We start from the raw sequence: 12,919 nt of genomic DNA on the forward strand, positions 1-12,919 counted from the left end.
TTACTACTCTTCCATAATTCTTATTTTATTTATGCTCCCGTAACATAAACTTCTTAAGGAGCTCTGGTGGCCAAAAAGGTCAGCAGTTCCAACCCACCAGCAGCTTGATGAAAGAAAGATGAGGCAGTCTGCTTCCATAAGGATTCACAGCCTTGGAAACCCTAGAGGGTTCACTGTGAGTCAGAATTGACTGGATGACAGTGGGTTTGATTTTTGTAATATAAACTTCTTGGATTTCTTTAAACACATTTTGCTTTTTTATGTCTCAGAATCATTGTTCATGGTATTCTCTAAATTTTTCCTTCCTTTTTTTCAACACCACCCCCAACACCAAGTCAGTACCTCTGCATCCCCCATCCCCTTCCTCCTACATTACCTAATTCTGTCCAAGTCTTTTTTCAAAACTCACTTTGGGTATCATTCCTCTTAACACTTTTTATGACCTAACCTGTGTTTTCTCTTTATCTTTATGTCCCCAGTATATAGTAATTGTTTAGTAAATGTTTGTTGAGCTGAACTGAATTTGTGGAGGTGTGACTCTTGAAAAGTAGGCATTCCAGAGACCACCAAAGTTTCCAGAGTAGCAATGCCTTTTGTCAATTTAAGCAACTTAAAGTAGGTAAGGATCAGTTTCTGATGTGAAGGATGTAATCTATTAACAAGAGGGCCTGAGGTGTTTCTGATTTTGGAACTTGGTACATTAGAACTATCTTTGTAGAACCATCTTCCCTCTCCTTTTAAAATTGGACCTCAATTGCTCTTCATTACTCTTTGTTGACTAGTACCTTAGGAGCCTGTATCCTTAATTAATGGGTTGGGATTTCATATATGCTATAAGAGCTTTCCATTATTTCTGTGAAACTTCATAGAAGAGTCTGGTCCAAGACTTTAGAGCCTCTTATTTTAGTAAAAGAACCTCCTAGTTTGTATGTCATGATTCCTCCCCCCACCCTCCGGTGTGTTTATTAAAAGCCATCAGGGTCAGCAGTTGGAATGTAGTATTTACTACCTAGCATTTGCTTTATCATTTTGCTGAGAAGGGTGTATTTCTGTTTTTTTTTTTTTTTTTTTTTAATTGTTTTCTTTGTGTAAACATTTTGAGTACATTTAGTGAGTCTTAACTTAGTGTTAAGTCTGCAGATAATGAAAGTTTTGACTCTCCCTGAACTGGAAAAGGTTCAGGTGTAGGAGGATTAGTTATTAGGTGGTAGGGTATCAGCTTGTCCCCCATACATCCTGATTATTTACCTTTCACTGAAGTTCTTGTCAAATGATTCCCTAAACACTGTAGTTATTTCCAAATTTTCCTTAAAAATCTGTTACTTCCTATCAAGTATAGAGGCAGCCCAGAGGGAGACAGCTTTTGGAATACAAAATTAAATAATTGATGCAGTTGCTGATGGCTCTTCACGCTTCTTTATCTGCAGGCTATATAGTATCTTTAGGAGCTCTGGTAGCATAGTGACTAAGGCACTTGACTGCTCACCAGAAGGCTGGTGGTTCAAACCCACCAGCCACTCCTTGGAAGGAAGGTTGGGCAATCCTACTTCCGTGGTGATACTGCCTCAGAAACCCAAGGAGAGGTCGCTATGAGTCGGGGCCAACTCAACGGCAAACAACAACAACAACAACATATAGTATCTTTATCCTGGTGTTAATGGCTTATGTGGGTATAAACCTTCTGAAGTGTTTGAGGCTGCTGCCAGGGCCTGGTAAGGCCTCAGGAAACCCACAGGCCAGTGGTATCTTCTCCAAGCAAGTGAAGCAATTTGTCTCTGCCTTCCATAGGAAAACAAGGAATGCCTTACTCTGGGCCACAGCAGAATGTGTTAGGTTTTGGTGTCCTCCATTAGATGTAACTGAACATAGGAGTTACAGCTAATGTTACCCAGGATACCTAACCAAATGTTAAAATTTTATTTGTAGAGTGACAAGTTGGGAATAGAGGGACTGGATGAAAGCTATAGGAGGGGCTCTTGGAGTCTGTCCTTTCCTTTGGCCCTCTAAAGAAGAGGTTGATATTGGTAGGATTCAGCAAAGCGTAGACAGTGGTTTCTTGGCTAAACCAGATACAGCCTATTGAAGAAATTAGCGCAAGTGTGATGTTATAATAGGGGAAAAAGAGTTAAAAGGGATTAGTCACAGCTTTGTGGGAGCATGCAGTGCATGTTACTTACATATTTATAATAGGATGCTGTTAAGGGACAACTTTGCATTTGAGGAGCATGTGTTTGGTGCCTTTCTACAAATCCAAACAAGAGAAGCCTTTTTTCTTCCTACGTAATTGATGGCACAGTGGAAGGTACATGAGAGTATATGGCACAGTCAGTGTCTATAACTGAAATAGAACAAAGGCCTTTATACTCCTGTACACTGTACAGTCCCCAGATGCTTTTGAGAAGCCTGGATGAGTTGCTAGGTTGGACCTTCAGGAACATGTATAAATACCGAACTTCCCCAGTCTCTCAGATTCTTTGAAATTAAGACCTTTCATCTATAGAGTTGTTTAATACTGGTGCCCATGACCCCACTCCTGTTTTTGAGGATAGGAGGCTTTGAGGCAGTAGCACTCTCAATTACTTGGGCAGGTGACAGGACTGGTAGGTAGGTTACTGATCTTCTGCAAGAGTAGCCATTGGGTCTAGCACAATTTATAGCACAAGCAGAGAAGGAAAGCCTTCTGCTTTTCTGTTGCACCCCTTCAAGGATGTTCTTTCACATTATGTTTATGTCCATCAAATGTTGATTGCTGTTACTTTTTTTTTTAATATGATTATATACTAATCCAGTTAGAGCTAGCATGAAGTGGTACAATTTTAAGAAGTAATACAATTCACAAAACATAGCATTTATGTGGGACTCTGCCTCAGCAGATCAGAATACCACAAGAATATGTCTTTAGTTGACAAAGATGATTTAGAGTTGCTGGAATAGTGTGACCCTCCATGTTTAGAAGTTTCTATTACGGACCTGGAACCAATTTTTAATGCCAAAGGGTGACTTTTTGGGGTAGCTGCCTTCTAGAACTTTTATTTACTGTGTTCCGGGGGCGGGGGGGGGGTTATGGTTTCTTTTATTGATTTCACACACATAGAAGGAGCCCTGGTGACGCAGTGGTTGAAGCATTCGGCTGCCAACCTAAGGGTTGGTGGTTCAAACCCACCATTCACTCTGTGGGAGAAAGGTGTGGCAGTCTGCTTCCATAAAGATCACAGGCTTATAATCCGTATGGGAGAGTTCTACTCTGTCCTATAGGGTCTTTTTGAGTTGAAATCGACTCAATGGCAACAAATTAATGGATTGAGTTTCCTTGTCATGAATTGCTTAGTCATATTCTTTGACTAATTTTCTGTTAGGTTTATCTTTTTCTTATTGGCTTTTTAAAACACATATATAATAAACCATTTGCCATTTCAAACGTTTATTTATACAATTCAGTGACATTAATTATGTTCACCATGTAGTACAACTGTCACCACTATAAATTTTTTCACCACCCTTAATAGAAACTCAGGGAGCTCTGGTAGTGTAGTGGTTAAGGCATTTGGGTGTTAACCAACAGGCTGGTGGTTTGAACCCACCAGCTACTCCGTGGAAGAAAGAGAAGGCAGTCTGCTTCCATAAAGATTTATAGCCTTGGAAACCCAACAGGGATTACGGTGAGTTGGAATCAACTTGATGACAGTGATTTTGGTTTTTAACAGAAACTTAGTGCCTCTTAAGCAGTACCTCCTTTTTTTTTTTTTTTAAATTTTTATTGTGATTTGGGTGAAAGTTTACAGAGCAAATTCATTTTCCATACAGTAGTTCATACACATTTTGTTTTTCCCCACAGTATAACAGCTCCCTTCCCACTTCTTCTCTGTACTTATATCTTCCCTGGGTCCTTCTTTCCTGTGCATTTCTGCCTCTCGAGCTCTTTTTCTGTGCAAACACTACTGCCCTTCTGTTCTCCCAAGATTAATTGCTCTGAGGAATGTATCTACCTGATGTAAATGTTCACCCTATATACTTATCTGTGGTTTGGCTGGAAGCCACGGGAGTAAGTTCAATTCCAGACCTGAAGGATAACCAGGGGCCATAGTCTAAGGGGTCTGTCAGATCAGTAAACCTGTTTTTTTTTAATGATTTTGAGTTTTGTTCTACATTGTTCTCTCACTCTATCCAGGATCTCTTGCATTGATCCCTTTCGGAGTGGTTTGCAGAAGTACCCAGGCACTATTTAGTTCTTCTGGTCTCGTGGTCATAAAAACTGAGGATCTAATGGTCTGCTAGTCCCTTAGACTTATTCTTTCCATGCATTTTTTTTTTTCATACTTTTTTTTTTTAAAGTATAATTTCTGTTTTATTTTCTTTCAGGTTAGTTATTCTTCAGCTTTTAAGGGCTCAAATCCTTACACAGGCTTTGGTGGAGGCTGTGGGACAGCACTTGCCGGTCTAAGTTGGGGTGGAGGTGTTCTGTCCTTTCGGGCTTCATGAGAACGGTTTCTGACCACCTTGCTATGAGTGGCACAACTCACACAATAATGCAGTTTCATATAGAGCTTGGGAAGCACGTATACGTCGAAGACACTGGCTTCGGAAATGTCCCTGACTGCTGCGGCCTCTACTATATTTCTAATTACAAACTTCTTAATTGCCTTGTCTTTGGACATGCAGTGAGCATAGTTTGTGCAGCTAATAGGCTGCACGTAGCCGTGGCCCTTTTTCACACAACCATAGTTCCTCCTTTTCTTTGTCATGTTGGAAGCAAGAACCAGAGAGAGCTGTTTTTTTCCATTCTTGTTTGCGCTGGTTGAGGAGAGACCCATTGTTGCATCCAGATGGCTGCTTGCAAGCTTTTAAGATCCCGGTCACTACTCGCCAAAGTAGGATGTGGAACAATGTTTTTGTGTAGTATGTTATGCATGTTGAGCTTGATATCCCCTGCAACCATGGTCTCGAGCCCACAGGCCCAACTGCTTGGTGTCCCTCAGGGTGTTTAGCTGTGGTTAAGAAGTTATCATAACTTTGCCCCTTGTTAGCTCTATTATATATTTGGGCATTCTTAGCAGTACCTCCTTTTTTATCCCCCTTTACTCATTCCTGGTTACCACTAAGAAACTTTTGTCTCTTTGTATTTACCTATTCTAGATATTTCATATAAATGAGATCATATAATGTTTGTCTTCTTGGGTTGGGTTTGTTTTACTTAGGATAAGGTTTTCAAGGTTCATCCATGTCGGCATGTATCAGAACTTTATCTTTATGGCTGAATAATACTCCATTGTATGAATATAGTACATTTTCTTTATCCATTCATCTCTTGATGGACACTTGGGTGGTTCTATATCTGAATATTAATCCTTTTATTGGTTCTGTGCTTGCAGATATCCTTTCTCAGATAGTGGCTTGTTGTTTTTTTGTTTATGATGTTTTCTTATGCAGATATTTTCATTTTTCAAGTAGTAAAATTTACCTTTTATAGTGTACACATTTTGTGTCTTGGGATTTTGATTACAATTGTATTGAATTTATTGGGGAAATTGACATATTATGATATTCTCTTCCCATCTATGAACTTGTGATGTTTTTCTGATTATGTAGGTTTCTTTTCATGTCTTTCAGTATAATTTTATAATTTTTTTCACAAAAGTCTTACATATATTTTGCTAGATTTATCACTAGATATCATAACAACGCTTTTGTAAATAGTATTGTTTTTAAAATTACGCATTCTAAGTAGGTATTGACTGCATCTAGAAATGTAATTGCTTTTTGTATACTGACCTTATGTCCAACCACCTTACTGAGATCTCTGTTTCTACCAGCTTACCTGTGGATTTTCTGTTTTGAAATAATAAGATCTTTGTAATCCTTGACTGTTCATAATTTTCTTTCTTTGTTTCAACCCTTATCCTTTTTATTTTTTTCCCTTCAGTCTTACCTGTTGGTTAGGATCCCTAACTTGATGTTAATAGAAACAATAGTGTGCAACCTTGTCTTGTTCCTGAATTTAAAGTGTGTACTCCCAGTCTTTCATACTACACTGAGTGTGGTGGCTGTTTTTGGTAGACTCTTTTTATCAGATAAATGAAGTTTCCTTATAGTTTGCTAAGAGATAGTTTAATTTTTAAAATTTAATTAAATTAATTATTTTTTGAGAGGAAATTAGCATAAGGTAAAATTAACCATTTTAAAGTGAACAGTTCAGTGGCATTTAATATGTTAATGTGCTATGCAACTGCCATGTCTATCTCATTCTAAAGTATTTTTATCATTCTCAAGGGAAACCCCATACTCGTTAAGCAGTTACCAACCCCTCTACCCCACTTGGGTCCCCAGCCCTGGGCTGTCACCATTTTGCGCTCTCTCCATGTGTTCACCTATTCAGGACATTTCTCATAAATGAAATCACATAATATATGATCCTTTGTGTCTGAATTCTTTCATTCAGCATAATGTTTTCAGGGTTCATCCACCTTGTAGCGTGTATCGGTACTTCGTTCCTTTTTATACCTGAATCATATTCTGTCATATGTGTATACCGCAGTTTGTTTATTCATTCGTTGATGAACACAGGCTATTTCTGCCTTTGTCTATTGTGAGTAGTGCTGCTATGAACATTGATTTAAGTGCATTTGTTTTGAGTGCCTGTTTTCAATTCTTTTGAGTATATACTTAGGAATAGAATTGCTTGATCATATGGTAAGTCTGTGTTTAATGTTTTGAGAAGCAGCCAACTGGTTTCCATAGCAGCTGAACCATTTGACCTTCCTCCCAGCAATGTACGAGGGTTCTGATTTCTTCACTTCCTCACCAATAACTGTTATTTTCTGTTTTTTTTTTTTTTTAATCATAAATAGGTTTTTAATTTTATCAAAGCCTTTTCATCTTTTGAGATAATCATGTAATTTATCTTCTTTAATCAAATAGTTATAAGAACTTTTTAGGTGTTTAATCCTGTTAATTCTACCTATATTTGGCTAGTGCTTCAGGTCTTTGTACTTTTGGATTCTAAAGTCACCTTTAGCATGACTTTATCTATGAGAATCTATGTGCCTCTGGTTGAAGTGTGTGATTCAGAGATGTTTTGCATTTGCTTCTAAGCAGCTAAGGTGTATTACTTGTCTGGGACCACTTTATTTTTGTTTAATTTTTTTGTTTCTCAGACCATGTAGGTAAGTGTAAATTTAAGTTTCAAACAGGTTTGAAAGCAGACTCATGGTTACAGACTCCCTATAGGATACCTTTTTTCCCTCCTTCAGCCTAGGTTGACACAAGCTTTCATGGTTGTCTTTTGTTAGTGGACGAATTTTTTGGTCCACTATTTCATGAGATTGTAGCTCTTAAAGGCCCAGGCTTTATGTAGAGGAGACAACCCTACTTTTTTAGCGTCTTTGAGCCCAAGGTATTGTCTCTTGTCTTCTCCCCTCCCTCAAGGTTGGCGCCCTCTTCTCCCATGTTGCAGTGTCAGCTCTCAAGAGTATTGGTCTGTGTTTTCTGTTTGCCTTTCATCCTTAGTCCTTGGGGATTTATTACTTTTTTTTGTTAGCCCAGTTGTACATTTAAAAAGGATGATTATAATTGTATGTACATATCTAGGTGTTTTGCAGTGGGAGAATTTGCAGGGTCTCCTGTCTGCCAAGGTACAGGAAGTTCTTGTCCAAGTTGTTAGATGTACCTTGTTTACTGTGGTACTATCTTGACAGTTCTCCCTGGTTAGTTTCTAGAGTTGTTGATCTGTAATCTTTTTCTAGTGCTATGCTTCATGACTCTGGTATACCCAATATTTTAGTACTTGCTCTCAGTTAAAATTTCTCTTTGCAGACAATAATTTAAGAGGCTTTTGCTGTAAAGGTATAATTAGTGGGGAAACCATTCAATGGCACAGTTACTCTTCATTTGCCTTAATCCTGAAATTTGAAAAGTGGTATGCTTTATAGTTGTTGATCTAGGAAACAGTCACCTGAAGGCATTTGTCAAATTACGTGGATCCTTTTCCTCCTCTTATGTGAGTGATATTTTTCAGAAGCCTGTCCAAGTTCAAAATATGTATTCTTATAATCTCTGTATTTTATTCATTATAAGGAGTGAAGTCCAGTTTGTATGATACTAAATATGAAGGCAAAACAGACCTGCCCATCGTGTCCCATCCAAGTTAGTGCAAAAATAACTTAATGATATGAACTTTATTAAGAGCCAGGGATATTTTAAAATGGGGACATTCAGATGTGAAGAGGCCCTCCTGTCAGGCCTGTTTGCTGTGGAAGCTCACCTTTTTTTGTCTTTATTTAATTGGAGAGGTTGCGGAGGAGATTCTAGAAATGGTTGTGGTGTTGGGTGTTCAGCAGTTTATGGATGAGCATGGCTGAGTGGCAGCCCCCAGCCTGTAAGAGGCCACTACTACCATAGCTGGGGCCTTTTGTTCAGCTTCACAGTTATGTAACAGTGAGTTGCACTTCTCATTCTGGTATGCTGTGGTGATGTGGTGAGCAGGAGGATTAGCTCCCTAGCCTTCCTTTTTCTATCACTCACTCCTCTTCCCTTTTTTGGGCAGACACTTTTATTTTGGCTGTAGCCCCAGTGAAATGTCCACTTGAGAATAAGTCACAAGATGTTTCATAATTACTTGTTGACTGAGATAGGAGCTCTGGTAGCACAGTGGTTAAAGCACTCAGCTGCCAATCAAAAGGTCTGCACTTTGAGCCCACCAGTCACTCTATGGGAGAAAGATAAGGCAGTCTGCTTCTGTAAAGATTTGCAACCTTGAAAACCCTATGGGGCAGTTCTGCTCTGTCCTATAAGATAGTTGTGAGTTGGAATTGACTGGACCACAGTGGGTTTGGTTTTGCTTTGTTGACTGAGAAGATTGAAATATCATTCATCCTTCTTCCCAACCACAGGCCTGGAGTCTCTGTCTTTGAGATTTGGTAGTTGTTGCTAGGAGTTCTATTTATTTATTTTTTTTCCTTTACTCTTAGTCAACTAGATTGTCTTGGACAGTGCATGCCAGCAGTTGTAGGTTGGCATAGTAAGTGCTGATGTGGCAGAGATTGGGAGTCTGATTCCTGGGTGCAGCCTTGTGCTGGTTAGAGAGAAACCACACAGCCCCTGACCGCATGCTTAGCTGCACTGGGATGAATGAGTGTCCTTGGACACTAGGGGATCAAGCAAGAGAGCATGGATATATTCAGGGCAAATGTTCAGAGTAATCAGGGGAGAAAGTGCATTGTCAATTTCTTGAGGGTCACTGATGTCATGTTTCATTTTGTTATCACTTTATAATTAAGGAGATCTGGTGGTGCAGTGCCTAAGGCATTTGACTGGTAACCAGCAGGTTGGAGGTTCAAACCCACTAACCACTCCATGGAAGGAAGACTGGGCATTCGACTTCTGTAAAGATTTACCACCTTGGAAACACAGTGGGGATCTCTGTGAGTTGAAATCGACACAATGGCAGTAAGTTTGGTTTTTTTTTGGTTTTATATTATTATTAGGTTTTATTTGGTATTATATTCAAATACTACAGACTTTGGTGCTAAAATGACATTTTTGTTGATGCTTTCTGTTTGGGAGTCAGATGGTCTTACTGATTTTTGCTCTGCAGCTGACTTTCTTTAAAGCATGTATTTTTGCCACCCCCACAGTACCTACCTGGTATGGTGTCCTTATCATAGAAAGTACTTACTAGACTTCTTGTGTTGTTGTTATGTGCCGTCAAGTGGGCTCTGACTCATAGTGACCCCTCCTTGGGTTTCTGAGGCAGTATCACTACGGAAGTGGATTGCCCCATCTTCCTTCCAAGGAGTGGCTGGTGGGTTTGAACCACCAGCCTTCTGGTTAGCAGTCAAGTGCTTTAGGCACTATGCTACCTGGTTGAGTAAATCACTAGCCTTTCTGACTTTCCATTTGATCATTCTTTCTTCAAAGCAACTGTTAGGCACTTTTTTCTTCAAAATATTTCCTCAAGCTTTTAGTTCATCCCAGTCTTTGCCCCTCATCCCTTCCTCTGTGGCAATATCTTCTGTGTGAATAGGACTCTGTGAATTATTTTGGTCCCTATACCTCCCATCTGGTGTAATGAAGTTTGGGGTTGTCTTCATGGAATAGGTTCTTTATCTGAAGAGTGGCTGGAAGTACATGGCTGGTGTGTCACACATATGGGCCATGTTCCAGCCTTTGGCAGATGGCTGGATTCACTTCTGTTATTTTTTGTTAACAGAAATGGTGTTTTCCTGCAGGTTCTCATCTTACTTGTAAAATATATAGCCTGGACTTAGTCCAGACTACATATGCTTTTCCCCAGAAAAGTTATGGAGTGTATTACTTTGAAAGAAGAAACTTTTTTCTGCTTTACTGCAGGCTTACCTTGGAGATTCTGTGAGTTCAATCCCAGATCACCACAATAAAGTGGGTATGTAATGAAGCGAGTCACACAAATATTTTGTTTCCCGGTGCATATAAAAGTTATGTTTACTTACATTGTAGACTATTAAGTATACAATAGCATTGTGAAAAAGTTTGAAATATTGTGAAAATTACCAAAATATGACACAGAAACATGAAGTAAGGACTACTATTATTGGAAAAATGGCACTGATAGACTTGCTCTGTGCAGGGTTGCCATAAATCTTCAACTTGTAAAAAATGTAGTATCTGTGAAGGGCAATAAAGCAAAACACAGTAAAACTTGGTATGCCTGTATATTGACTTTAGGTCAAGCTTGTCTTCATGGTTTGGAACTTACACTTTCTTTCCCGTCTATCTCTGCTAATACTCAGATGTCACTGTTTTCTCCAGTATTTATGTCCAGCGTTAGATGGACTGACCTGATGTGAGATATAGGACAAGTGTACATAAAGTACTCTAAATGATAGGTATTTTAAGCTATGCTGTTTCCACAGTGTGTACGTGTTTGTGTGTGTGTGTTTGTGTGTGTATGCGCATGCGCACACAAAAGAGCCTAAGACAGAACTGGGGGACAAATTAGAATAACCTTAGCTATAAAGTAATAGTGAAACATGTAATCTAGATTAAATTACATGAATCTCTTTAGAAGATTTATATACTGGACCATATTCACACAAAATGAGGGAGGGCAAGCTGGTGAGTCCATTTTCTACCTGCCTGTGGGCTGCCGTTTGTTTATGACATTGATAAGGCCTAGATTCTTCCAGAGAGAGCCCAAGTAAGATTTTTACCTTAGAGATGATTCCAGTTCCTGCTGGGCTCTGGAGAAGACGGCTGAGAGCCTCCCCCTAGGAAGAGGGTATCATGTCTACATGGGGATGCTAAAAGGCTTGATGGGCTTTTTTTTTTTTTTTTTTTTTTTTAGAGTTGGAGAAACACTTTATTTTTTATCTATGTACTTTTCTTCATCGCTCAATATTTAATATTGAGTGAAATATTCAAATGATTATATAAATACAGTAATATCAGTATATTTCTCTCTATATTTATCTATTCAAATATTTCTATGGAATATTTTGAATATATAAAAGAGTATGTATCACAAAATAGTAGTCATCCATTGCAACTTTTATTTATAGTAGATACCAACTTAGGGAAAACCACAGTATATAAACAAACAATCTGTATACTGTGTAGGTGTGAGCTGTGAGCTATTTCAAAATAATTGAGCATTGAAAATCTAAAGAGATCAGAATTCAGCTCAGAAAATTATTGGTTATTATTTGTATTATAAAATGATTCATGTGGGTTCCTTTTAGTCCATGCCATAGTCTTACTGAAAAAAGCTTTGATTTGTTTAAATGCTATTTACCCAGAGCTTTTCAGGATTGAGTCTACAGTTAAGTTGACTGGATTCAGAGAAGTCTTTGCCAAAGTTCATGCTGAATGTTGGCAGGGCTTCCATAGGACTGTGAAGCTCTGCCATGTGGACCCTTATTTCTATAATCCTCATCTTAACAAGTGAAGCTGTATGAACAGAGATACAAGACTCCTAAGTAGAATGGTAACATAACTCATAAAACTCGTTGCTGTCTAATCGATTCTGACTCATAGTGACCCTGTAGGACAGTAGAATTACCCCATAGAATTTCCAAGGCTATAAATCTTTACCAAAGCAGACTGCCTCATCTTTCTCCCAGGGAGCTGCTGTGGGTTGGAACTGTCGGCTTTATGGTAGCAGCTGAGTACTTAGCCACTGCACCACTGGGGTTCCTAGTACCTGTACCAGATGCCCCTGGAGTCAATTCCAACACGCGCCAAAATGAGAAAGAACCCAATTATAGTAATATGGTATTATATTTAGTTAGAATTGCTTTCATTCTTGCCTTGTCCCTTGTGTTCCGAGATTTGAGAACCTCACTTTCTTACCCTTTTTACTCCCTCAGATTACATTTATTTGATACATGTATCTATGTATATGTGTTTATGTATGAGAATTTTTCAGAATCTAAATTTATAGAGAGCGGAGCTGTGCTTTTGTTACACAGCCTTCTCACAGTCAAAACTGGCATCCCTGCTTTAGCTCATATCTTCCCAACCCAATTGTTCTGTTGGCAGGATCTAGCAGTCTTTGTGGAGAATGAAATCAACCTTTCACTTGCTTCCCTTCCAGAGCTTTACTTTCACTTATTCGGAATGCCTGGGATTGACCCTGTAGATAAAGGGCCTAAGCCAGGAAAGCTTTGGGAGCAAAGCAGAAACCCAGCCCTCAGCCCTTTGGGGGGTGGGGTAACGGATAGCAGAGACTCAGTGGTGGAAAGTAAAATTTGACTCTAAATGTGATAGGAATTTTGATCACTGAGAAACCTTGCCTTTGATGGCTAATTACATTTATGGAATAACTTAACAACAAAACAACTCACTGCCATCGAGTCAGATCCGACTCACAGTGACCCCTCCTTGGGTTTCTGAGGTGGTATCACTACAGAAGTAGATTGCCCAATCTTCCTTCCGAGGAGTGGCTGGT

The sequence above is a fragment of the Orycteropus afer genome, unplaced genomic scaffold, assembly GCF_000298275.1.
Source record: "Orycteropus afer afer isolate SDZICR_OR568_19922 unplaced genomic scaffold, OryAfe1.0 scaffold00323, whole genome shotgun sequence".
NCBI classification, from domain to species: Eukaryota; Metazoa; Chordata; class Mammalia; order Tubulidentata; family Orycteropodidae; genus Orycteropus; species Orycteropus afer.